Source organism: Ailuropoda melanoleuca, chromosome 10, assembly GCF_002007445.2.
Source record: "Ailuropoda melanoleuca isolate Jingjing chromosome 10, ASM200744v2, whole genome shotgun sequence".
NCBI classification, from domain to species: Eukaryota; Metazoa; Chordata; class Mammalia; order Carnivora; family Ursidae; genus Ailuropoda; species Ailuropoda melanoleuca.
The window spans coordinates 72,504,874-72,530,447 of record NC_048227.1 but is presented as its reverse complement, the minus strand read 5'-3'; the positions used below and the strand labels follow the sequence as shown (position 1 = coordinate 72,530,447).

At 41.4% G+C, this 25,574-nt stretch overlaps 1 protein-coding gene across 8 annotated transcripts in view; it reads right to left on the bottom strand.

Annotated features, from left to right (window-relative positions):
- TPD52L1 (TPD52 like 1) overlaps positions 1 to 25,574 on the bottom strand; it is a 93,005-nt gene that overhangs the window by 34,704 nt on the left and 32,727 nt on the right. The window contains exon 1 of one of the 8 annotated variants that reach the window (XM_019795143.2): positions 21,033 to 21,053. The exons of the other annotated variants lie outside the window; for them this stretch is intronic. The gene's annotated coding sequence lies outside the window, so the exon portion shown is untranslated. Of the gene's footprint in view, positions 1 to 21,032; positions 21,054 to 25,574 lie in introns of those variants that run through there. 8 annotated transcript variants of the gene reach the window in all.

Here is a 25,574-nt window from a genome sequence, read left to right as displayed (position 1 = left end):
TAGGTAGAAAGGGACTTCTTAAGACAAAAAAGGCAAATCGTGAAAAAAGGGTGAATAAAATTACAAATGTCTCTTCATCACACACACTATATGAAAAATTAAAAGACAAGCCACTAATTGGAGGAAGGTATCTGCCATATGTATAACGAGCAAAAGAAGAATTCCCAGAATAAACAGAATTCTTACAAACCAGGCTACAAAATGGAAATAACCCAACAGAAACATGGCCCGAAAGACCCAAAACAGACTTGCTATAGGAAGAAATCACATACGGTTACCCAAGAAAATATGCTCAACCTCACCGATGTTCAGGGAAACACAAATTAAATCACTTCACACCCAATGGATTAGTAAAAAGGTCAAAGTCTGACATTATCAAATGTTGATGACAACATGGAGGCTGGAAACTCTCATACTCGGCTGCCAAGAATCTAAAGAGAGACAAAAAACTTGGAAAATAATAGAACATGATCCAGTAAGTCCACACACCCTACCATCCAGCTAATCTACACCGACGGATATACCGGAGACACTCCTATGTGAGCACCCGAGGTCATCGATAAGAACTTTCCTGGTAGCCAACACTGAGAATACTGCCCAAGTCCAAAAACAGGAGAATGCACAAGTACGCCAGAAGCATCCACACCAGCATGACTGACCGCAGCACAGTGAGCAAGCTACAGCCATACAGCGCACAGGTGAAACTCAGAAACAAGATACTTGGTGAAAAACACAAGTTGCAGGAAAATAATAAAGTATAATCCCACCCATATGAAGACCAAAAACATGCAAAACTAAATAAAATATTGTGTAGGAATAAAATTAGAAAGAAAAGCAAGATTATGATAAAAATAATTCAGGACCAGGGTTTTCTCAGAGGTGGGGTGGGTATAGATAGGAACGGGAACTTATAAAGGATCTCTCTATAGGGCTGATGGTAATGCTCCATTTCGAGGACACTGGATTTCTGTGTGTGAATATTTTCTACACTTTAAACTTATTTTGCAAATATTCTTTTGTATGTATATTATTATTTGAGAAAACGATTAAAAGTAGAGATTATCTAAAGTCAAGATGAAAAGTAAATAATTATCCTACAATATCAGGACATTTTAGGTAAAGAGAAAAAAAATATGAACCAATCTGCAAAGTTTTTCTCAAGCTGGCCCCACTCTTGAGTCCCTTGTACACACATCCTTTTGTCTGAATCAACAGTGTGCCATCAGCCCCTTGGGTCACTGCTGATACAACAACACACATCAATGAAAGTGGCACCTCGTTGATCCATGTTCATCAGATTCTTGTCCCATCTATCTACTCCAGAGGCCATTTCAATGCTAAGTAATTTTCTCTTTCATGAGTAATACTTGTTCATTGCAGAAGATAGAAAAATAAAATTATCCCCTATTTATTAAAATTACTGTTAATCACACTACCCAGAAATAATTATCATTTTGGTCCATCCTTTCTATTTCTTTTATGTATATATATACATTTTCTTGTATATATTTATATGCACTTACTGTTGTGAACCTGATTTATTCAACAGGATATCATGAATATCCTTTATGTCTAAAAACACAGCCACATTTACATATTTTTGATGGTTATACAGTATTTTGTCTCATGTGTGATTGATAACTTACCCTGTTTATTGGAAAGCCACAGTGAACATCTTCGAGTCAAATCATTAGGCAAAATCTTGATGATTTCCTATACACTGGATACTAGAGTCAAAGGGCATGAACATTTTGAAAACTACTAATTATCCCTCAGGAAGATTGTGTCAGTTTTATGCAGACATCAGCAACCTATGAGACTATCTGCAGACTCAGTAAAATCATGTTAAGTAGGTCACTGAAAGGGGGAAAAACACTGTCATTTATTTCTGTTAGTAAATATGTATGCTTATGTGTGGCCGATGTATTTTCAGTCGAAGTCCTAGAACAACTGTCTACATCAAGAAATAGAAGCAGGGGGGCGCCTGGGTGGTGCCGTTGGTTAAGTGACTGACTCTTGGTTTCAGTTCAGGTCGTGATCTTGGGGTGGTGAGACTGAGCCCGGTGTCGGGCTCCACGGTCAGTGGGGGAGTCTGCTGGAGGTTCTCTCCTGCTGCCCCTCGCCCCACTAGCATGCACTCTCTCTCTCAAATAAATAAATAAATCAATAAATCTTAAGGCGGGGAGGAACTAGCATCAATTCCAAGCACAGATGTAAGAGATGGGCACAGAAGGTAAACTGACCCCTGCCCTAGGGGTTAGGGTTCAAGAAGAGCCATGGTAGGAACCTCTGATACTCTGACTCCCTAATTCAGCTGGGCCCAGGAACTGAACAAGTACTGCTTAAACTTAGCCAGTACACAAACTCCCAATCTTCCCCTCTCTTGGCAGTGTGAGAGGACATGTACCAGGGAACAGATGGTAGTTCCGGCTACCTAGACTTTTCAAGACATCAGACATCTTTAGTGTCTTCTTATATTCTAGGAGAAAACAATAATTTGAAATCCATTTTAGTTGATAAAAGGTTGAGCTGGAAAACATCTAGCGAATTTAGGGAAAGGCAGAGCCCCGTATCCAGGAGGTAATTTCCTCTTTTCAGGGGAAAGAACACAGACCTCATGAAGTGAGACATGCAGCGCTGACCTTGGGCTCAATCTGCCACTGTGTCCCTCCAACGCCACTTCCCGATCTTTCAAAGTCTCACTCCAGAAAGGAACCATTCAGGAAATCTGCCTGGAGGCTGGGTTGCTAGTTAGTTCAGGTCTAATTAAACCAGCTTCCTTCGTCATTCTTATTTTTGAAATGAAATGCCAGTTCCCCATCTTCTTTTCCTACTTATGCTTCTATTTCCCACTGAAGCCTCTTCCAATGGGTTTCTCAGAGTCACACGGTTCAGCACAAGGTGCCATGTAGACGCAAACAAAATAAAAACAAGGCCTGCTGTTTTCAGCGTAATATGCTCCATTTACTGGATTAGGGAGCAGTCATCAAATCGTGAGGTCAGAGGATAATTCCGGAATTAAGGAGTAGATGAAAGAGGAGTTGAATAAAGATGGGATTCACCAGTGAAAGTGAGTCAAAATGGGGAGGAAAAATAAAAGCAAACGGTAAGAGATGCCAGGTGACAGACGAGAATGTGAGAGGAGAGCACAATGAGTATAAAATGACCTAGTTACTATGGAAGCAGGTATTAGAGGAGATTAAGTACATAGTTTTCATAAAAGCAATTAGTGAGCCAAATCACTCAAGAAACATAGTTTTTATAGACACCAGTACATTATGAATGTATGCAACTTCATGAATTTGACTCTCTTTCCAGATGTCCAAGCTACGCCCCCATTGTCTGGGAGGCAGGAAATCTGGGATCCTACCTATCCGTGGGTTTGCCACTGACGACAGAGTGCACTTGATCTCAGGGATCTCATCTGCAAGACCGATACCTTATGAAATCATTATTAAAATGAAATGATGTTAAATCAGATAAGACATGTGAAAATGTTATAAAAAATTTCAATTTCCGTACAAACCACAGCAGCAATTGGTGAAATTGGGAGTAATCGTTTTAAAAAATATTAACGTGTTGGGGCCCATGGGTGGCGCAGTCGGTTAAGCGGTCAACTCTTGGTTTCCACTCAGGTCAGGTTTTGGGTCCTGAGATCAAGCCCTGCGTCGAGCTCTGTGCTCAGCGCAGAGTCTGCCTGGGACTCTCTCTCCCCTCCCTGTGCACTCCCACCACCATGCTCTCTCTGAAATAAATAAATAAATCTTTATAAAAAATATTAATGTGCTATATTCTCTTTGCCTCTTCAAGAATATGGTATTTTCCTAACTGGTTGAAGGCACCCACCTGTCTGAAGTGAGGCAGAGAAGCAAAAGAAACGCACAAGAAAAGATTCATATTTAAATTGTTGGCATTTGAAATTGGATTTGCCAGAAAGACAAAAGCTTTGCAAAATAGGCAATTTTCTAAGGAGGGGATGTTCTTCATATTTTTATTTCCCTCTTCATATTATCAGAAGCCAAGCCCAGGACACCCAGGCCAGGGAGTTCCCCTAACACCAGTGTATTAGGATTTACCAAGGACGAATATGCCTCCTGTTCCTTCCCTGTGGGATGGTGGCAAGAGGGAAGGGAGGAGAGAGATGCTATCAGATGAGTATGTTCAATCTTCCTTGTTGGGCTTTGGCCCAGAAAGATGGAGATTCTGTTTGCCCCCTGCAGACCCACACTTTCCTCTTCTCCACTCTGCTCTGCACCCTGCGAGACTAACCTAAGGATGACATCGGTAGGATTCCCTTGCCCTGCACTGGCCAGTGGGGAGCCCCAGAGGGACACTGAGAGCAGAAGACAGGGGCAGGGACTGCCTCCCTCCCTGCCGGGCTGCACTATCTGTTTCAGCTTTTTCACTACCAAAGCCCTCAACTCCCATTAGGTAGTCCTCTTCCACAGCTCAGTTCTTGTCAAGTTCCTAGAACCTAAGCCTCTCCTCCAGCCTACGGATTGTAGGGACTTCCTGCTGCTGTCACTCTGAGGTGCTTCAACGCCCCCTCCTGGCTTCCCTTAACTCTCCCTTTCTTTCCAATTGTCCCTTCACTAAACTCCCTTGAATGAGGCACCCCTTTTGAGCGTGCCATTCATCTGCTTCTTTCCTGTCCCTGACTGATACAGGAAGCCCGTCCCAGTTTCCTTCTTGGGCTCTAGAAAAAATTACCTTTCAGGCTATCGCACACCAACCTGGAGCACAGCCACATCCCTGTGAAGGGACAGAGGCTGGGAGGTTGGCCACCAGCCCTTGGGGTTTAGTTTCCCAATTCACACTTCTGCAGTCAGTTAACCATGCATGAGGTCCAGAACTCCTCACACTTAGGGAGAAACTTTCCACCTTGGTAAGGCGTTGGCTCCCCTGCAGCTGGGGCTGGAGCTGCTGGCCTTGACTAGAGGTCTGGATGGAGGAGGGGGAGAATATGCACCAAGGAGAACCGAAAGAGACAGAATCAGCTTGGAAGGGCAATTGGGCCCAAACCCAACCGAGGAAGACAAGCTCATGACTAATATCCACAGAAAAATGCCAGCATCAGAGGACATCATGGTCCCAGATGAAGGGCCAGCAGAGAATACAAAACACTACATGGACCCTTCCCGTTTCCACATACTAGATACCTCCTTAGTCAGGACAAGGGAAAGGCAGAGTTGAGAAAGGAGAAATGAGAGCTAGAGTTAGACGGCAATTTAACGAGGAAATGAATATTATTTAAAGGGGTTTTTAAAATTATTCCACTGGAATGGACTAAATCTATTTTTTTTCTCCACTACCCAAAGCCCAAGGGCTCCTACCCAGATCAGGTTAAAAAAAAAAAAAAAAAAAAGGAGCACACGTATGTACACCAAGACATAGTGTGCGGGATGCCTGGGTGGCTCAGTCAGTTAAGCGTCCAACTCTTGATTGTGGCTCAGGTCATTATCTCAGAGTCGTGAGATTGAGCCCCATGTCTGGTTGCACGCTGAGCATGGAGCCTGCTTGGGATTCTGTCTCTCTCTCTGTCTGCCCCCTGCTCCCTCATGCTCGCTCAAAAAAAACAAAAACAAAAACAAAACAAAATAAAACAAAAAAACCCCAAACATAGTGTGACTACATTCTGTGATCCTACCATAGGAGTATTTTGCACCTAAAAGACAGCCATTTTACTTTCATTTATATGCAATAAAAAAATAGACATTTTAATAAGGGTAAACAAATATCCACAGGTCTGACTGTAAGGCAGGAATTATGCTTCTCCATTGGCCAGGCACATCTTTGGGAAGCAGGCAGGTCCCACTGTCAAACGCTACCATATGCCTGGTTTCACCACATCTATAATTGGCCATGATGACTCATTCAAGTCCCACTTGTAGGGCTGAACGACCCAACATACCGAAGCAGACTCAGCAGAGAAGTGACTGTGGACTGGTCCCAGCCTTGTTGAGGGGGATCCTCACTTATGAACCTGGGCTCAGGGTTTGGCTCATTTGCAAATTGTTGGCTTCTAAGGAGGGCTAGTCTGACTCCAGGGCCTATGTCCTTCCCTGTCCTACAACCATATGAAGAAAGGTAAACAAATGTTGGCAAGTACAAATCAAGAAATGAGCTTGGGATTAAAATGTCTCCTTCAGCCTTGAAATGAAATCGCCCATGGGCATCAATATATTTTCTTTTTTTTTTTTTTAAAGATTTATTCATTTGAACAGAAAGAGAGAGAGAGAGTATGCAGGGGGAGGGGCAGAGGGAGAGGACAGACAGTCCCAAGAAGACTCCACAAGGAGAATGGAGCCTAACATGGGGTTCGATCTCACGACCCTGAGGAGTCTGAGATCATGATGACCAAGAGTCAGACGTTTAGCCGCCGGTGCCACCCAGGTGTCCCAGGATCAATATATCTGCGAAGCGTCTTGTTGAGCTGTCCAATGGATTAGGTCATGGCTTCATGTCCGTGATTAAAACAGTACAGACAGCTAGGAGTTAAAATAACTACAAACCATGACTTCAGATGAACAACCGTATCCTGTGTTGTTGGCAAATACATAAAAGTTGCAGAATTTCTTTTAAATGGTAAAAGAACCTTGCTTGTATGTGTGTGTGCACCCATACTAAGGAATTAACGAATAAATATGGCTGTGGAACCAAGCATAGAAAGAAAAGTGTGTATTTTCAAAAAGGATATAAAATTATTCCAGGATTTAATAAAAAGAAAGAATGCAATAAAATAAATGAAAATCCACCCTGGCTTAAATAATAAATCTAAGACTGTAGTGTTTATTACTTACTTATATTTTCATCATGATGTTTGGTGAAAGTAACTCCAGGCATTCTTTTCACATAAAACTTCAAAATATTTCCATTTATTCTCTCTGGGAAAAACTACTGAGCTACTCTCACTGTTGGATTTATGGTTACCTTAAAGTGCACAAAAAACTAACACATGTTAATTCAAGGAGGGAGGAAATTAAAGATATAAATAAAACAAGTTTATTTATTAGAATCCTTTCTGCACATTTACTAAACCTACCACCAAAACCTAAATATGATTTCTTATGCACCTCCGTCTTTGAACTGTTTTCCATTCATTTGCTAGCAACTTGTATCTGGCCTATTATTGAATCACATATCTAGTATATACAGCTTTAAATGTGTTTTTTTCCTGTTGCCCTCGAGTTTTGGCAGTGGCTTCAAATACTAAGAAGAATAATGGGAGCTTTACACCCCCACATCATAAAACCAATGCTTGAACCCTAGTGCATGACATGCCAATAGATTTTGTAATTGATTCTGCCAGGGGTGAGGTCACCTTCCTCTAGCCCCTGAGTCAGGGGAAGAATGGAGCAGGGAAGGCGTGGCATGCAGGAGATTTGCATACACAGACAAGCAATGATGAAAGACAATACTCTCTTCTCCCCAGAGATCACCACTATAAAACCTTCAGGTACATCTTTCCAGATCTCTTTCTATATCTGCAGCACATTTTCCTCCACATGGGAAGGAACATCTCTGAAAGTGGGACGCCTCTTACAATCAGTGGTGTCTTGCCATTTATTAGCAGCATTTTTTTCCCGTAGTGATATAAAACAATAGGTATCTTAAAATCTTTGACATCTTAGATTTTCAGAATCTGATATATAGATATATACACATAAAATCAAATATGTATCATATATGTATTTTTAGATATATCCATATAATTAAAAATGAGATCGGGGCGCCTGGCTGGCTCAGTTGGAAGAGCATGCAGCTCTTGATCTTGGGGTCATGAGTTCAAGCCCCATGTTGGGTGTAGAGATTACTTAAATATTTTTTTTAAAAATGAGATTACACTATTTTGCAACTTGATTTTTTTTTTAAGATTTTATTTTTAAGTAATCCCTATACCCAATGTGGGGGCTCAAACCCACAACCCCAGGATCAAGAGTCACATGATCCACCAACTGAGCCAGCCTGGTGCCCCAGAAAACTTTCTCTTCTCATCTTTTTTAAATCTCATCTGAAACCAGACCATATCAAAGGTCCCCAACTGATCCTATAATGTATCTAGAGCTGGTTTGCCCAAACCCATCTCCAATCCACAGCTGCATACTCACCTTCCTCTAGCTGACTAATGGCTTGTGGAAGAGCCCAGGCTTTGTCTTGGCCGATTCACCCCAGTAGTGATTAATGATTCATCAGGTGATTGCAAGAATATAGTCTATTGGGAAGAGGTCCCAGCTCCACCCTTTTCAACTCTGTGAGTATGATAGTTTGACACTTGGTCTTTTCATATGTAAAAATGGGGACAATAACGTCTACCCACAAAAGGAGGTTGTCATACAGTTTTGCAAAACACTAGCACAGTGTCTGGTAAATAATAATCGGTTAGCACATGTTAGCACTTAATCTAGTCACATTTGAGTGAATTCGTCCTTGCTTAGATTTATTAAATTCAAGTGCTATGAGAGAAAAAAAATAGAAGCTACTACTCTGTCCTCAAGATGTTAGAAAAATGTCACTGCAGAGACTAGTCACTCACATACGTACCTGAAGTAACACCAGTACAGCCAGCACAAAATTACACGCAAAGTGAATGCTCTAGAGAAACCTGAACCCTCACGCCATGCCCTGCTTATCCTTCTGCCTGCCCCCTAGAAGGAGCCCTGTGTTCACATAGCACTACCTTCCCGGCCATTGCTTCAAGGACTACGATGAACACTGACTGACTCAGATGCAGCCTCTGGATCCTTCTCTCGAGACTTTACACTATGAGACAATGGATGGGTTGGGGGAACAAGGTTAAACCAGGTACTAGCAGAAGTAATAGAGTGTGGGCCTAAATCTTCCTTACAGCTGCCTTCCGTCCTGTTTTACTCGTCCTCCATTCAACAAGTATTTATTGAACTCCTGCCAAGGGCTGTGCTCGCCTCTGCTTTCACGGAACTTACAAACCTGCCTGTCCTGAGGCCTGTTGTTTGACTTCTGAATTTCCATGAGCTTCCTCCTCATCATTAAAATAAACTTCATTTTCATTTGAGCTAGGCTGAATGTCTCCTTCTCTTTTCCATACACATAAACTCTTGAATTAAACAGAGACTAATACCAAATTCAGGGAAAAGAGATCATTATGAACTCTATCAAGTTTTAGCTCCGTGACGTCAATGATTTGCGGTCAATGACCTCAAAAAAATTTAATTAAAAATCATTTTTGCCACCAGCTTCCTCTAAATCTGAAGTCACTCTGTCATTTGTACAGTCTCTAAGATCTTCTCTATATAAATTGTCGAGGAGGCTAAATTCTGCTAACCCAGAGCCCAGCCCCCTTCACTCTCAGAGGGCAGGTGGGGGGGGGGTTGCTGCAGTCACTCAGCTACACCCAACCCAGCACTTACGGACGGAGCAGCGTTGTTCCAGGCAGTAGGATTCTCTGAGACCGATGCAACTGTAACTGGCAATTGTTGGACTAGGGTCTCTATTTGGATTCTGAAAGCAGATCTGGTCCATAAGTTTTGGCTTTTCCACAGTTTATTTAGATACATTCTCATACAGGCCCAGAGAAAAGCACAGGAATCAGGGCCAAACTAGAAGAGCTGGAGACACTTGTGGGAATAGAGTGAATTTACTGGAGAGGCCAACCAGGAATTTCCTGGAGCTGAGGGTCCAAGACTGGATTCCCAGAGTTTCCTGAGTAGTCTACCCCCCAACTGTGGGCTTGTCTTCAGGAGTGTGTTCTCTTTACCTGCCCTGAGAAACGACAGGTGAGTGTTCTCTACTCACCATGCCTGGCTCTTCACAGCTAGTGCCTCCTCACAGCACTGGCCAAGTCAGAACCATGGTTCTGTGGTGTTATGTGGCCATGGGTGGTGGTGGACTTACCAGAGGATAAGCCTAAAGGAAAGTATCTAAAAGAAGTTGGGCTGTTTTCTAAGAAGTCTGACACAGGTAAAGTCCAATCTCAAAGTTCACGGTTGTGTCTGGGAAATAAGAAAAGCTGGGTCAGAGACAAGGCACAGGGTAGAGAGGAGATTCTGAGAGCCTGGAAGAAGTTCTCAGCCGTGCCCCACAGCAGCTCGGTGCAGGCTCCTACTGGCTTTGAGCTACAGCCAAGGGCCTGCCTGCTCCTTCCTGTCCTCTGGACGTAAAGGCTGTCTGCACTGCACACGGCCATCTTTGGTCAGACTGAAGGGCCTGGAGAGCGGGGTCAGAGTGGACTCCGAAGACCACGAGGGCTCGGGCCCCACTCTCTCCCTTGGCAAGGCTGTCAGCACAGGTCTCGTCATCACACTGCGCCACTCTCAGGCACTCGCTACTATCCCCCTTGTGTAGAGTCCATTCCACTCCATCTTATCTCTTGTACCAGAACGTAAACTGGTGACAGAAAGCCAGTTTTAATGCTAGCCCTGCGTTCCTCGCATGATGACGTAAGGGAGGACCACAGCTAAGAGCGAAGTGTACTAGCTGTGATGATAGCCACGGAGGAGAGAATGTCTCTCGAAAGACTGACTTAGGATCAATCACCTGAATGTCACACTCATGTGTGCAAAAGTGACTACAGAAGCTCAAAGGACTGCAAGGGTGATACTCTCTCCTCTGACAATCCCTCTTGGGAACAATTATTCTTACAGGAACAATTTCTTCCATCTTCTCCTTCGGATTCTCTGAGAGACAGCAGTTTCTCTCCTCTTCCCCATACCCAACCCCTTTTCCTCCCTCACAGATAACCATCTTAGATGATCCATATTTACCTCTCCTTATCCCAGCTCAATCCTAATAAACTGTATAGAGAATTGCTATCAAGCTGCTCCTGTTGCTTCCTGGGACACCTTGGCCTTGAGAGAAGTTAGTGAAGAACACTGGACTCGCGACTATAACCGGGCAGCATACTCATCTTCTTTTCTCAAACTTTTTTGGGGTCCCTCTCACAGAATCACGTCAAAATATATCCTGAGACTACACAGAGGATGTGCCCTGACATTGCAACCGTATTAAAAAGTGACTAAATGCTGCTGTCATGGTGAGAACCTTCTCTCAGCAGCTGGTCAATTACTCTCTCAAGGGAAGAAGTAGAGTAAATGCTTTCTTTTTACCCCCTGGTATATGGCAGGTGTGCTACATAGTGTATCTTGTCTCATCCTCCCCAGAAACACACGAGGCAGGTGGCATCGAGATAAAAGGTCTCAGATTTGATCCAACTCATAATCTAACCAGTTAGCCTGCTAGTGTCCCCGACGCTAGCAGAAGACCCGAGGCTTCCAATCAGAAGCTTCTAGCACAACAAGCAGCACAAACAGCATGCTCGGATTTGTGCACTTGCCACTAAGTCCCATGGGGGTGACATGGAAGGGCCTGAATGGAAAATGCTCACACAGTGGGTTTGCATCCCAGCTGAAGAACCTTGGGAATTCCTCAGGGAATCCAAATCTCTTATAATAAGGCAGTTAGCAAACCTGCCCGACCTTTGCCGTGGAAGGAGACATTATCTTGATCCTACTGGACAGTACGCAAATCTGACTTCTGCTCTGGAGAGAGACACTATCTCTATCTTCCAAGGCTGTTCACTATAAATATCCTTGAAGGGATTGTCCAGAAAAAAAGGCCATCAGCACCTCTGCTTGCCAGACAGGCAGAAATGCAAGATATATGGAGAATCGTCTTCTACAGGTGGTATTTTATCATTTTTTCAAATTAAGAAATATTGTTCAGAAAGTTAAATAATTAACCCAATCTCACATGGTTGATGAGTGAGGGACTTCAGATCTGAATGTGAATCTATCAGGTTACAGAGTTCCCGCTTTTTCAACTTGACCACAACACCTCATGCACTAGACAGACAGGAACTAAAATGTCTCTCTAATCCCATCCCAGAAAACCTCCCTAAGAGCTGCTCAGCAAGACTGAGGTTTACTGAAGGCCAAGGTCTGTAGTTTTAAAATATGCAGCCTTCCCACTAGTGAGCACTGGGAAGAGTCCAGGGTGGGGTGTCATCTCCCAAACTCTCTCACACAGGAGTTGTTCAACTAATGGTTGTTGAATCAATCCCGTGGGATAGAAAGTCAAACTCTCAAGTCTTCCTGATGCTCCTTCCATATCTTTTCATTATCTGTCATATTTGTCTATCCTTTTAAACTTTCATTGCTGTGACAGTGATTTAGGCTTTTGTCACTATACACTTAGACTACGGCAATCTTAGCCACATTTTATCACCTTGCTTGCACTCTTTAAACACAACCCAATCTTCACAACACTCAAATTAATATTTTGAACACATTACTTTCATCTTGTCAAAACTCAGTTCAAAAAATATTCAATGGATGGAATTGCTTCCAGCCTAAATTTGAAAATTCTTATGCGAGCATCCAAAACCTCCCACGGCTGGCTCCAACTAGCCTGGCTATGATTTTCCCACTAAGGCCTTGAAACCAGCCAGGCTGTCATATGCAGTGTCCCTCAGTCACACTCTCTTCAGTCCTATGCTTTTGTGCTATTCTTTCACCTTCAAAAGCCTCTCTCCCCTTTGCCCTCAGTTTCCCTTCCAAGAATCCTATCGAGTTGCCAACAACACTAGGAGAACAAGTAACATGTTGTGTGCCTTAAACTGATCTAAAATGTTGACTTTTTTGCATTCTATATATATCACTATATTCATTACTATATATAAATCACTACTAAGTATTGTGTCGAGTATAAGCGACATCGTTACAACTTGCACTGTAAATTGCTTTAAGACACATAATACTATATACTATCATATAGTATCATAACTGTAAAGTTAAACAATTTGGTGAAGAAAATTTTTCAGACTCTGTCCTGTAAAACTTTGTCCTTCTTAAAATATGAAAAACATGAGTCACCACTATTAATAGCATTGTTTTCTAAAGCTTCAGTTTCATTTAATAATGTAGCTAAAAAAAGAAGTCATATCTGTAATGCTCAGCCTGAGAACATACTAATCATAAAGAAAGATTTTACGCTTTTTACCAAGTATTTTATCTGAAGATGCTTCTGCGGTTGTAGTAGCTTAAATTAAATTCTTATACTTCATCCTTGCGCTTTTCTTTTAATATGTGACTTAGTTAACAATGCACATAGTTAGATACTGATTAAAATTGACTCTAATCCCTAAAGAAAAACTTGTGACTGGCCAAAACCTAACTTTGGCTAAAGATGGAAGTGATGTGCCATTATAGGTAGAGATCTACAAACATACGGAATGTTTCCTTCCATTTCTCATTCATCCATATAGGCAAGGTCAATGTCTTCTGACTGCAAGAGGAAATACACTGCTGATGTAAGAATTTTCAGGATCACTGTGTATTGATGAGGTCACCAAAATTCAACAGAACACTGAAGACGGCATAAAGTATAAGTACGTGACCCTGAAGGGCAGGCTATCTTCAAGAAAATCAAACCAATTAGGGACATAAACCTGAATGATTGGCTAAGGTCTGATAAGGACTCCTACTCATGTCAGAGAGCCTGAACTGGACCCATTTACCTAAGACTTTCCAGGTCTCCTGCTCAAACCATGCCTTTAAGCTGTTCCTGAAGGCACTGAGCTCTGTGGGAATTTGGGGCAAGGGACAGAATCTGCTTGTCCTATGGCTACGGTGCACTGTCCAGGGCCCTGGGAGTAGCCTGCTTCATGGCATCATTTTACTGGGCTGACTACAGAAAATGTCATTGCATTAGGACACACACAGCTTCAATTATTGTGTAAAATCAGCTGGCCATTCAGGCTGGGATTCTTAGGTTGGTTGCACAGTCAAGAGAGGTCATATTCTAAACTGTCATCTGCGGTTTGTTAGGTCCAGAAATTTTATTTCATCAGTTCACATAGTGGTGATAAGCTTCTTAGATGAGTTTCTACTAACAAATCTCCTGGGAGGCTGATTTGCCAAGTAGACCAAATGTCTTATGGCAAATTCAGTACTCTTAACTCACTCAGAACAAAATCTACTTGAGAAACCAAACGAACAGTGAAAGATTATTTAGTGAGCATTGGGAAGAATAAAGAGTTAGAGGACTTCAAGATACTGTAGCACTTGTGCTATATTTTAATTGTATGATTCATTGTCTTTCTCCTCCTCTAGATGATGAGGTACCTTATGCACTGTTAATACTAGATGCTCAAAAATAGTTGTGGAATAATTTAACTAGCCATCACGACCTTACAGATGCACTATTCAAATGCCTACAAATCAAATCTAATACTCAGCCAGGGGAGCATCTCTCTTTTTGTAGTGTTGAAGATAAAATGACCAAGACTTACAACCAATGCAATGGCCACTGATAGGAGTAGCAAGTAACAGTGACAGAGAAGTAACAATCAGCACACATCCATACTGGCCTATCATTCCATTCTGTTACTGCATCTAGTCACTTCGAGGAATACATTAAGCCAAAAGCTAGCCTTCACTTTATCAATGTCCTGCCTGAGTTTAAACCTTTATACTCCCAGATAAAACAAATTCCAAGGCCTTGGAAAGTCTACTTCTAAGTCTACTTCCTTGTAAAAGCTACAGTAAGTTAAGTGAGAAAGATTAAGATGAATTAGGATCTTCAATACATCATGGGTGATGCCCAAATGTTGTGTGCATTTGGTAACAGACACTGACAGCAGAATCTTATCCAACATCCTGACGAGTTGACAACTGATATATACCTGGGACTGCTTGTGGTAGAAAGGTGTCTCTTCATGTCATCAGGACATATAGCTGTGTTATACTTTCCAATCTCCATGTTAACTTACATTGTTTAGAATAGATCAATAAAACTTTTATTAACTGTGAATACTGTACAAAAAATTTAAGAAATTGTTTTATAAGTAGATCAAGTACACAAGTATAGAAGACATCAGATTTTCTGAAATGAAAGCCAGAAATAAAGAAGCATAAATTCCTTACAGAAGACGGGGTAGATGTATTCCTCCAGGGGCTGCTTCTGAACTTCACTCCAAGTGGAGCCAACTTGAAACACAATCAAACGGCAGGCTGCTCAGACCTGAGCTTTTATTCCTCACATGGGGTCACATGGCCTTGTCCACACCAATGGCTTCTCCTAGTTACGAGCATCTCAGTGGCCGCACTCAAAACCACGGAGAAAAAGCACTAAGCCAATTTTCAATTAAAAGATGTAAACCATTTTTCACAAATCTCAGCTTCTCCAATCACCTACATTTCAAGTATAAGATTAAGGCATCTGAGATATTCTGCCCATTTCAAACCTTTATTTGCTACTCTTTGAAGGCACAGCTTGACCCACACAAAATAGGTGCACACTGGATAAATCCGGAACTCAGACCAAAACAACCCAAAAATAAAGTCACAGCAGCCACAAACTTGTGAATAAAAAACCAAACAAATAGTTATGAAAAAACAAAACACAGCTACGTTTACGATGGATAGACTCTAGGAACTTCCTTCTTTGAATAAACTCCTATGTTACGTGAGGAAAAATAAAACTATTGCAGAAAGGTGTATAGACAAACCAAAAATTGTTAGACCATCTTAACCTTTAAATCATCCTTTTCTCTGTATCCCCACACTCATTTCACCCTCTGTCACCCCATATACATATATTGAAATCTATCCCTCAGGGGACGTGGAAAAGGGAGGCCAAGCTGGACAGAAGATAAACCTCCAAATTTTATACCCAGCCTTAGATTTTTGCCTTGAGCAAGGGAGATAGTCTCCTATTATTATGAGAAAACTCCAGGGTAATAAATTATTCTGAATTCAAACTCATTAACAGAAAGTAACACTCATGTTAAAAAAAAAATAAAGTAGGAAGAAATTATTTTCTCCCTTCCCCCTTCTCTTCTTCTTACACCATCAGAAATACTCATTTGCTTGGCAAGTTGTTCTGAGATACTCAGGATACAGTGAGCACTCTGGGACCAGCTTCTTATCTCCTCCAATCCCTGAGGGAGAGAGACAGACACAAGCTGTACATGCAGACAGCTTTGCTAGACAAACTGCAGTCCCATCCTCAGTCATGCCTGATTGCCCACTGGTCTTTGGAAAGTGCTGGGTTATCTTTTAGGATGAGTTCAGGAAAAACAGTAAAAGAGACATATCTTTGCAATGGAAGACATCTGCTATGAACATGAAACAGAGCAAAATATAACTTTTATTCCCAAAGCATATTTAAAGGAAAGGATAGTAAGAAAGTCATCCTCGGACAGATGTTAGCTTTTTAGAGTTCTCTAGTCCTTACACAACATCAAGGCTACTGTGAGGGTTAAGAGGCTGAGGCCGGGGTGTAGCTTGGACCCCCCTGCCTGTTGGTACCTCAGCCATTCTCAGAGCGCTGTTCATTTATTTGTACTCATTTATTTTTTATTTATTATTTTTTAATGAAGTATAGTTGACATTCAGTGTTATATTAGTTTTAGGTGTACAATGTAGTAATTCAACAATTGTATACATTAAGCTATGCTCACCACTGTAAATGCAGAATAGAAATGGACCCACAACTCTATGGTCTACTAATCTTCAACAAAGCAGGAAAGAATATCCAATGGAGAAAAAGACAGTCTCTTCAACAAACGGTGTTGGGAAAACTGGACAGCAACATGCAGAAGAATGAAACTGGACCATTCTCTTATACCATACATAAAAACAAATTCAAAACGAATCAAAGAGCTAAACGTGAGACAGGAAACCATCAAAATCCTAAAGGAGAACACAGGCAACAACCTCTTTGCCACAGCACTTCTTGCTAGACAGGTCACTGGAATCTGTACCTCTTAATCCCTTTCACCTATTTCACCTATCCCTTCCCTTCTGGCAACCACCAGTTTGTTCTCCGTATTTATGATTCTGTTTCTGTTTGTTCATTTTTTTTTAGATTCACATGTAAGTGAAATCATATGGTATTTGGCTTTCTCTGTCTGACTTATTTCACTTGGCATAAACTCTCTAGGTCCATCCATGTTGTCACAAATGGCAAGATCTCATTCTTTTTTACGAATGAATATATATATATACTTATATACACACTCACACACCACATCCTCTTCACCTATTCAACCATCGGTAGATACTTGAGTTGTTTCCATATCCTGGCTACTGTAAATAATATTACAATGAATATAGGTGTGTACACATCTTTTCAAATTAGTGTTTTTGTTTTCTTTGGGTAAATACCCAGTAGTGAAATTACTGGATCATATGGTATTTCTATTTTTAATTTTTTGAGGAAACTCCATATTGTTTTCCACAGTGGCTGCATCAATTTACATTCCCACAAACAGGGCACAAGGGCTCCCTTTTCTCCACATTCTTGCCAATATTCATCTTGTCTTTTTGATATTAGCTCTTTGGACAGGTGTGAGGTCATACCTCAGTGTGGTCTTGATTTGCATTTTCTTGATGATTAGTGATGTTGAGCATTTTTTCATGTGTCTGAGATCTATATGTCTTCTTTGGAAAAATAATCTATTCAGGTCCTCTGCTCATTTTTTAATCAGATTTTTGGACAGTTTATTTTTGGTATTGAGTCGTGTAAGTTCTTTAAAAATTTGAATATTAATCCCTTATCAGATATATCATTTGCAAATATCCTCTTGCATTCAGTATGTTGCCTTTTTGTTTTGTTCATGGTTTCCTTCACCATGCAAAAGTTTTTTATCTTGGTGTGGTCGCAGTAGTTTATTTTTGCTTTTGTTTCCCTTGCCTGAGGAGACATATCTAGAAAAATGTTGCTAAGGCTGATGTCCAAGAGATTATTGCCTATGTTTTCTTTAGGGAAATTTATGGTTCCAGGTCTCATATTTAGGTCTTTAATCCATTTTGAACTTAATTTTTTGTATGTCGTGTAAGAAAGCAGTTTAGTTTCATTCTTTTGCATGTGGCTGTCCAGCTTTCCCAGCATTTATTGAAGAGACTGTCTTTTCCCACTGTGCGTTCTTGTCAAAAGCCTGGTCATTTAAAAAGCACTGGTCAGAGGTATGGGCAGTCTCCCCTTTACTTTAAGCAACAGTTCAATAACATGCACATTTCTCCAAGTTCGCTTATCAAACGTTTAACATTTCAAATAGCTGCTTCTGACAATGCCCAGGAGAAAATCTCTTTTTCTCCTGAAATCTGGGCAGGAAAATAAATGCTAAAGGAGACAGAAATATGTGTTTCTGAATCATGAAATGTTCAGCAAAAATAAAATATGCAAGAATTAGAAAAATTTAAGGCAAGTCACATACAAGAAAATACAATGGCTAAATAAAATATGAAAAGACAACCTTATCAGTAATGAGGTGAATAAGGAGAATGCAAATTGAAGTTGCAAAGATTGCCATTTTTCATCTGAGAAATTGGCAAAAATGCAAAAGTTGGATAACAGCCTGTGTTGGCAAGGTTGTGGAGAAATAGGTCCTCTAATTCATCACTGGCTTCCGGAATGTGCAGCTGATTGGAAGAGCCTTTGACCCTACCATCCCACTCTTGAGAATCAATCTTACAGGGGGGGAAAAAGCAGCCTAATTAGATTGGTTTTAAAAACTTACTGCAGCCTTGTTGGTAGTGGTAGAAAACTACAAAAATGTGGATGCCTATCAGAAGGGGAAGAGCTGAAACAAGGACAGAAGACCCACGCTGCGTACTGTCTCTCAGTCATTAAAAATAATGAACTGAATGGACATGCACTGACCAGAAGGAATGTTCTTTGCATATTGCTAAATGTGTAAAGCAAGTGGCTTTTGTTTTGTTTACACATGCTACCTTTGGGGAGAACAATAAAAATGGTTGGGAAAGGCAGTCCCAAACATGCAGTCTTCAGACCCCGACTTGGCCACGTAAGAAAGGGCTTTGAAATACTTGCTTACCAAGAGATAAGATTCCACTTAGCCAGTGCAGGGCTTACCACCTCGTAGGGGATTATCCTTCCCTATCTTAGGCTCAGTGAGTGCCCTTTGTTCTGCCTAAATTTGCACATCATTGGCCCTCAGGCACACCTCACTTTCAGTATTTCGGACTCCACAGGGGAGGGGTTGGAGTGTTTCACTTCACTGCTGGTAGCGATGGAAATAAAGAAGAGGATTGCACACAGGCCAAACACCCTGAGTCTGTGGCAGTGGGGCGCCGTGGGGGGGGGGCTGCTGGCCCTCAGGAAGCAAGGCACATTATTGAAACAGATCCTGCTCCGTGTCTTCTCTCTGTAAGTAAAGTGTTGTTCCATCCACTGCTTGACTGTGTTGTTTTCCCCCCAAACCCAATATCCAGGCACACTGAAAAGAAATGTTCGGAGTCTTGCCCTGATACCAGTACACAGTATTCTGCTCCCTTGGGATTAATAACCAGTACGCAGTGCCGTGCTGACATATAAACATGACCGTCCATGTGTTTGCATGAGCACTGAGAATGGTGAGAAAGACACGTATTGAATTGTTAACTGCTGCTTACTGCAAAAGAGTGAGATTGCATAAGGAAAAGGAGATGAACTCTGTTTTACAGACCTCTATATTACTTGACTGGTTACAGTGAGCATGTGCAATGGACCAAATGTGTTTCATCAAAATTCGTATGTTGAAATCATGATCTCCAACGTGATGGTATTTGGAGGTGGGGCCTTTGGGAGGTGATTAGGTCATGAGGGTGCAGCCCTCATGGATGAGATTAATGGCCCTCTGTGAACCAAGAAGCCTGCTCTCACCAGACATGGCATCTGCCAGTGCCTGGATCTTGGACTTCCCAGCCTCCAGAACTATGAGAAATAAATTGCTGTTTAAGCCACCGGGTCTATGGTATTTTTGTTATAGTACCTTAAATGGACTAAGATAGCATGTAACTGTAAAAGTTCTACAAAATTTCTATTTTAAGTTAATTTTAAATATAAACAAAAATGTAAAGGATTACAAAAGCTGAAAATCTCAAGGACAGCCTTAAAATACTGCCTATCATATTCAATCATGGTTAGAAAGATAGTACTTAAATCCTGGTTGTTTATTTTAAAAATACCTGCAGAATGAGACTATAGGTTCAAGTGCCCCATGGTCACAAATACTGTCTCACAATTGTTATAGTAAGGGAGTCCTTCCTAACATGTAACTCAAATTACCCTCACTACCATCCAAGCAAATGCCTCCTTTCCATTCAGGTCAACCAATATTTACTCTTTTTTTTCCCAGCTGAATTAGTGAAGAAATATACCATATCACTGCTGTGGTATTATTATGCTTTACCCATATTAACAGGGATGTTCAGCAAACCACGCTGAAAACAAATATTGAAGATAAGCAACAACAAAAAAGGTGAAATACGTTGTATGTCCCAAAAGGGAGGATTATTTATATACTAAGTCCATACAAGGGAACATTACACATCATAAAAAATCATTTTCCAGAAAAAGAATTCATGATAATACTACAAGCTCAAAATATCACATTAACTTAAAAAGATGCAAATACTTACTTTCAAGTTTTGTATCAAATTTTATATAAAATGCATATTTTTCTATGCAAAGAAAAAGACTACAAGGAAAGAAATCCACAAAAATTTTTTAAATGAACATATTTGGCAAATAAATTTACAGGTGATTTTTTTCATTTACTTCTAACAACTCTTCTGTATACTTCAAATCTTCTAAAGTAAACATATTAAGAAAAAAGTGTAGCTCTTTCTGGATTGGGTTCCTCAGGGCCCCTACATCACACCTATCCCACTGAATGATAAGCTGGTCTATCACACCCCAATAGAGCCTCTGATGGCTGTTCACTTGACACAGGGTGAAATATAACCTTCTCAGCGCTGCACGGATAGCGGCTAGAGCCCCTGTGCACAGGGCCCTTCAGCCTTTCTCCATCAAGCAGTCTCCTCACCAACCACACCAGTTCACCATCATTCTTGAAGCACTGAGGGCTTTCTCCACCCATTCTTCTACTTACGCTACTCTTTGACAAGTCATGGCTTTTCCTACCACCTTCTTGTACCCAACGTGGCTTCACGCTCAAAGTCCAGATGAAATAGTTCTACGTTGTGAAGCTCTTCTCTCAAGGAACTGCCTCCTCATGTGTCTTACCTGTTCTCACTGGTTCTAGCACTTACCATATTGAGTTTAGCGCTGAGGAGGCCTCACCTATGAACGAACTCTTCAAGAGCAGAGACACTATCTTAATCGCATGGGAATCTCTAGCACCTAGCACAGCTGTGGCATATAACAGGCGCTCAAATCTATCTGATGAATACGTGAATATAGTGTTGAATAAAAATGAAGTACAGTTTTATGTCCTATGAATCACGGAGAATTATTGGACCCTCCGGCCAAATACAAAAAAAAAAACAAAACAAAAAAACCCAAGTAGGATTGTTAGATCAGTGAGTTCTTTCTGAGCAAGAATATCATAGTTCTGGAAGAGAAACTCTCTAATAAATTGCAATTAAAAATTGACATCAGAGACCATTTTTTAAAAATCCATATTCAAAAAGATAATTTATATATAAACAAGAGTAGAAGGAATTAGATGAGTGTTTTTAACTCTCAATGTTATCACCAAAGGACAACATGTGTACAATATATGTAAAAAGCATTAATTCATTTCACTTTAAACAGTTTTGGTACAAATGGGAGGCAAATGTACAGTCTTCGAAATCACTAATGATGATTTTATTTCAGATACCGAAGTGGGTGACGTAAACCCAGCAAGCCAGATGCAGGCAAAGTGGGCCCAGATTTTAGAAGGTGGCTCTGGGGACAGTGTGTTTGGTGATCAGCCAGGCAGGGAACTAGTCCCAAAGTTCCTGCCCTCTGTGTCTCTCAGACAGTGCTCCCATCTCCACTGCAATCAGAAGTCACCGGAAGCTTCTTGACTATCCTACCCTCACGCACACACAGCCTTTGTTCACTCCGGAGATAAAAGGATTACTGAGGAACATTTAAAAATGATGTCATGTTGAATTACTCATGTCATGTTGAGAAACTGCGTCTACCTTTTGTCTCCATTCTATGAAAATATGCCTGCTATTTTGAATGCAAAATTTTTCAAAGAAATTATGTATTTAAATCTAGTACAATCTTGTACACATGCAATCTATTCTCAACATATTTTTAACAGATGACTAAAACTAGGACTATTTTTTAAAAAAACAGATCAAACTCTCTTAAGGATTTAATTTTTTTTGTTTTTTGTTTTTGTTTCTGTTTTTTAAGATTTTATTTATTTATTTGAGAGAGAGACAGCCAGTGAGAGAGGGAACACAGCAGGGGAGTGGGAGAGGAAGAAGCAGGCTCCCAGCGGAGGAGCCCGATGTGGGACTCGATTCCGGAGCCCAATGTGGGACTCGATCCTGGAACGCCGGGATCACGCCCTGAGCCAAAGGCAAGACGCTTAAGACTGCGCTACCCAGGCGCCCCCTCTCTTAAGGATTTATTAATGGAATTTTTGGCATGCTACACATAGAAGCAGGAAGGGGCCCGGGTTCTCTTTTAAAATCCTTCCCAGTTGGGAAACAAAACCGAAAAACCAAAGTCTGAAAATAAACAGGGTTTTAATAATAACAGCTGTTACACCTGGCAATGACTGCGGGCTCGCCTGTGTCCCAGGTAGCCCGACCAGGCAGTTAGGTGGTAATCCCCCCACCAAGGAGGCTTCATCTAAGAACAGAACAATATGACAACACAAAAGTCGAGTTTTAAAACTGGCCTTAGATTATAAAGCATTCTTATAAATTAAGCTATTTAAAATTTTTTTCTCATCATCTGATTTCTAATGTATCTTGTGACATTAGAGCTCAATTCTAGCACATTTCACTTGTATATTTAAGGCAAGGTAAACTTAGTATCTTTTCCCTTTAGAGTTCCTTTTGAGTTGAAATAAGTCTCTAAACAGAATTTAACACCTGACTTTTGGTTCTAGGTGTCATGCAGACATAATTATTTACTAAATCATACAAATATAGCAAAACACTTTTTAGGCTGTATTATTGGTAAGGATTAAAATGAACAAAATTCAGCCTTAGATCTTTCAATCCATAGTTCAATAAACCAGTTGAGTGGTTAGAACTGCTTAAAGAAGAAAAACACAAAAAACAAACAAAAACCTTACTTTCTGTTTAGAATTAAGGAGAAGTCTTTTTCCATCAGAATGAGATTAGTTTCAAGGCAGGGTCTAGATTCAACAGGCTCTCTGTCTCTAAATGCCAGAGGAGGTCAGTAATGTTAGTAGGTTAACATGTTCTTTTTCCTAAGGATAAAGCCGAACTTGTCCCTTTTTGCTATGACTTTCGGGTGAATAGGTCTCTCAACACTGACACTATCTGACATTTTGGGCCAGAGGACTGGTTGCCGCAGGAGACAATCCTGTGCACTGTGGGATGTTTAGTGGTACACATGGCCTCCGCCAGCTAGATACCAGTAGGACCATCCCTGTCCCCCAGTCGTGATTATCAACTGTCTCCAGGGGCATCTGGGTGGCTCAGTCTGTTGAGTGTCTGACTTCAGCTCAGGTCGTGATCTCAGGTTCCTGGGATCCAGCCCTCTATTGGAAGGCTCTGCGCTCAGGAGAAAGTCAGCTTGTCCCTCTCCCTCTCCCTTTGCCCTTCCCCCTGCTTGTGAGCGCTCTCTGCCAAATAAATAAAATCTTAAAACAAAACAAAACACCAAACTGTCTCCAGACATTGTCCAATGTCCCCAGCAAGGCATAACCACATTCAGTTGAGATCTACTGAGGAAGCTCTGCTTGGGCAGAGACAACGTTCACAATTATGGCTTCTGGAAGGAAGCAGATGCTTGTGTTCATCCTGTGTCAGGCACTGGGCCAGGGGTTTCACGTACGTTAACTCATATGGTTAGGTATCACTATTCCTAATGTATATCCCTATACAATGAAGAAAATTGGTATTCACAGAGACAAAGTGGTAAGCTGGGATCCCCTGCTTTTTCTATGTTCAGGCAACCTATCATCTTAGTGTGTCCCTGGACCTTCCAACTTTAGAAGCTGGTCATCTGTTGGTAAACCCATTTCCCTTAACCCATGCATGCAAGCACGTGGGTGCAGGAAGAGCACCAGGGCAGCCGCTGCAAGAGAGCAGAGATGGAACATAAAGGAGGGGAATTTTGCAATGTTTCTGTCCTTTGTGAAGAACCACTTATCAACCCACCACCACCGGTTTCAAACACTGTACAACATGCCTGTGAAGACACACAGGCCTCAAATTGCCTTAGATGGTTGAAAGCACTGGAAGAGCCTCCTAGAGGCTGACAGCATTCCCTCCACTGGAAACTAACTGCTGATCTTCTGAAGGCAGGTGGGCCTCAGGCTCCTTCTCTCAGGAAGCAAAACAGAGTTCAAGATCACCCTCAGATCAGGCAGAGAGCCAGCATCTGGGCTTGAAGCCCTGGGTATAATCCTAGTTCCTGGCAGGGCATTGACAGTGTTGACCTTCCCAGATCCTAGCCCTTAGTTATTGAACTGGAGCCATGAGCTCACTCAGAGGTCACTGGGCGAACATATCCCTTGGCCAACCGCACACTGACCTAAAGCTGCAGGGACTCTTTCCAGCCTCAGCAGTGTGGGCGCTGCCAGTGAGCCTGTTAACCTTACCCTGCTGGCACGTTCCTCACCTTTCCCTTTTATCTCCTTTTTTTCTGGACACACCAAGGACTCCAGGGTTTCAAGCAATGGTCATCCAAACACCTTTTTTAGACTCTTGTAACCGGATGGCACAACTCTTCCCCTCTGATGTTTAGTGGGCTTCACTTCCCTTTGGACTCTCCCGCTTCACCAATTATATCTACTTTCACTTACGCAGTTCCTGCCACCCATCTGAATCCTCAGCACTAGAATAAAGGAAAGGCAACACGGCAAGTGGTTATAATTTTCTGGGGGTATAGCTCAGTTCAGAGGAATCACTGAAAGGCACTCTTGTTTCTGAAGGGTGGCCTAACTTTAATAAAATTTTAAACTACATGTTATTTTAGAAATAGCAAGTGTGCATACCTGATCAGAAATTTGTATTATACTCTACTCTGGGTAGGAAATGGACTTGGCTTTAAAAAAATCCCTCCCACTATTCTGCCTCTTAGAGCTTGGAGTCTTACACACTCAAAAATCCCTGTACTTTCAGGTCAAGCAGGGAGAGACAGACAGGAGCATCTCCTGATTTGGGGGACAAACATTTCTCTAAAATTCTCCTTGGTAGAAGAAGAACATAAAGGAGACATATCAATGAGATGCAGAAAAATAAGGAAAGTTCCATTTCTCGCATTTCTGAACTTGTGAACTTGATTCCCACTGTTCTACACTGAACCAGATCCAGTGGCAAATGTGAGCTGCTCTGAACTATTCAATTAGAGATTATGAACACAAAAGACCCACCAAGACGAAAAAGTAAAATGATTCAAGAGTTTGGGAGGCCAGAGAGTGATAACACAGAAACACCGATTTTACTCTGGAAAAGGGACATCTCTAGAGATTGTTCACATCAAGAGGCGTGTTAAAAAGAAAAGGGCAACAGTTTTTGTTGTTTGTTTTTCTCAGCAAGCAATAAGAGGAAATAAAATTTCAGAAAGCATGATTATGAATTTTTTTAGGAAGTATTTTCAGGGCATAAAGTAAATGTAGCTCCTTGTGGTCTAGGAAAAGGTTGGGA